This window comes from Rhinolophus hipposideros (assembly GCF_964194185.1).
Source record: "Rhinolophus hipposideros genome assembly, chromosome: 15".
Taxonomy (NCBI): domain Eukaryota; kingdom Metazoa; phylum Chordata; class Mammalia; order Chiroptera; family Rhinolophidae; genus Rhinolophus; species Rhinolophus hipposideros.
The window spans coordinates 37,805,495-37,808,636 of record NC_138061.1 but is presented as its reverse complement, the minus strand read 5'-3'; positions in this window follow the sequence as shown (position 1 = coordinate 37,808,636).

The following is a 3,142-nucleotide window of genomic DNA, read 5'->3' as shown; positions in this document are numbered from 1 at the left end:
AAATATGGGCTATCTAGAAGCTGGACGCCAAGTCATGAGAAAGGCATATCAAGCCTTCCGAGGTACTTTTAGAAACCTAAGGATAAATGTACCCACTATACAATTTAATTTCTAGCTGCTCAGCAAGCCACTGTCCTGCTGAGAAGAATCTGGCTTATTATCATAAGCAGAAGCCAGGTGTGGAGGAACATTAGGTCTCCCAACCAAGTGATTGACCAGCTTGTGTTGCACAAATGGAAGCCCCCTCAGTTGAGTATGACTGTTGGCACGTTTGATGCATATCATCTCTGTTTTATATTTGATTCTGCTCATTTGCAGAGTATCTAGGGATATGCTTACTTGCCAATCACACACACAATAGCAAATATTATCCCCGGTAGCAATTGATAACAACAATTCAGACGAGAGGCTACCTTCAGAAGTGTTAATGAAGTCAGATACAGAAAACTGTCAGTTTTTCTTTTCCTCAAATTCACATTCTTTTCACAATGCCAGAAAGCTTTTCCGAGAATTTCTTGTGCTTAAGTGAATAATAAAAAATGGAGGTAACTGTATAAGTCTTAGCATACTGTAGTATTGTTTTTTAGGGTCCATTTTCTTTTTCAGTGTTTTCTTTATGATTTATGTGTTTTAAAAAATGACTTCCAGTCATCAAGTATTGAGCAAAATACCATTGCAGAAATGTGATTTTTTTCCTTTTCTTTTTCATGGTCAGTCTTATTTCCTTTCTCATACCACCTCCTAAGTTTAGGAGCTCATTAAACTAAACTCTCTAGGTGGTAGTTAGTTCTGTGTTCAGAATTTCTTACCTTATCTTCCAGTATTTGCTACTTACAATATAGTGCAGATATTGAAGAAAAGTAATAAATACAATGTAGTGGCAAAAGTGCTACAAATAAAAACACACTGGGGAGGGGGAAGAGGGAGTGCCAGTGGAAGAAGGGGATAATCGTGGGGTGAGACATTGATTTGGAAAATATTTAAATAGGGCCTCCCAACTTTTTGTTCTGAAGAACTGGAGAAATAGAGTTACCTCATACTGAGATGTAAAAGAATGTTGTGGAGTGGAGATCTGATCTATCTATGCGAAGTTCAGTTTCGAATGTATCCATTATGAGATGTCAATTAGAAATTCAAGTGCAGTAGATAAGTAGGCAGTCACTTTCATAAATTTGGAGGTCAGGGATTAGGTCCAGACTGGAAATAGGAATTTTTAATGCTTCTGAATGTAGATCTTATTTTTAACCTTTAGAGTAGATATGATTAGCAAGGTAGTGTAGAAAGGAAAGAGCAAAAAGCCCAGGATGATTCTAACATTTAAAGTAGAAGAGGAAAACCCAGTGAGAGAGGATCTGAGGGTACAGTTGATGAAGAAGATAGTAGGGGGGATGCTGTGTTGGGTGCTAATGGAGTGTCTCTTCCAAAGGCATTTATTTGTCCAGTTAAAATAATCTCATCAACTTTTTACACACACATATATACATAGTTAGTGTTTTTAAGAAGGGCGCTGTTCACAGTGGCCCATGCCGGGGTCAAATTTGCAACCTTGGTGCTAGCAGCACTATGCTCTAACCAACTGAGCTAATTGGCCACCCCCATATTTATGTCTATTTTAAGAAAGACAAACACATTGTATTCAGGGATAGATATTTTATCAACTAAGTATTGAAAGGATACACTGAAGATTGATATGGTAATTGTTAGTCGATGCATTACTAAGCATTTTTAAAACTTATATTTGGCTCCTGTTGATGTCTCAAAAATACTGTTAGATCATCATGATTTAAATAATACACATGCCTATCATATTATCTTAAACTGAATTTCTTTTTAAGTAGGTTGTATTCTTTAGAGATATATTTAGAATACTGTATTCCTTGGTCCTTCTTTTCTACAAATGGCTCATTGGACAATTTATAGCCTGCAATGTATTTGAAATAACAATAGTTCACTTACTTAAAGGTTATGTCCTCTCATCCAAGTGCTAGGGGGACATAACCTTTAAATAAGAGAACTATTGCTATTTGCAACATCATGGATGGTAAGAGATTATCATGGTAAGTGAAATAAGTCAGACAGAAAAAGTCAAGAACCATATGATTTCACACATATGTGGGATATAAAACTGAAAGCAACAAATGAACAAGACAAACAGAAAAAGTCTCATAGACACCAACAACAGTTTAGTGGTTACCAGAGGGTAAGAGGGGGCGGGGGTGGTAGAAGAAAGTGAAGAGGGTCAAATATATGGCCATGGGAGGAGAACTGACTCTGGGTGGTGAACACACAATGCAACACATATATGATGTATTATAGAATTGTACACTTGAAACCTCTATAATTTTACTAACCAATGTCACCCCAATAAATTTAATTAAAAAATTAAAAAGGTCATTCATTCATACTTGTTGGCCTGTTAATATAGTGCTGGAGACATAATGGATAAATAGGCTGACGAACAAAAAGCCTGCCTATCACTTTCTGTGCTGTCACATCTTCAACAAACTAAACTGAACTCTCAAATATCCAGACTTCCACCACAAGAAAACGTGACAGTAGATTGAAAAATTTAAAGACATAATATTGACCATTTGAAAATAATTTTAAGCTGCAACAAAGGAGAATACATATATCTACATATTTGAAAGTCTAAGTACTCTAGTTGTACAGAAAAGTACTTTGCACAATAAAAGGTGCTCAATAAATTTTTATTGGTAACCTCGAAATTCTACATCAAGTTTCAAAAATAATAAATGATTGAAAAAAATTAGACATAGCCAGAGTAATTCTTTTACTTTTAATATTTGTGGAAATTATTATTTAAGGGTGACCTTGAAATTCAATACCATGTAATTACTTGGCATTTTGCTGAAAAACAAAATGTAAAGAAGATTAACATATGAAGGGAGAGGAAGAGCAAAGGAATAAGCCCAGACACTGTCTACATGCACAATTCAGTACTACATTGCTGTTCTTTAATTGTTGTGTATAGAAAAAAATAAATTAGAATATAGTATATTACATTTAGTATGCTGTTTATCAAAGTAGTAACAAATAACAAGATTTACAATGGCATTAAAATCTATTTGTTAAGATCATCAAGAATCTAATGTATTTTCCATTGAAAAATTTAAAGTATTAA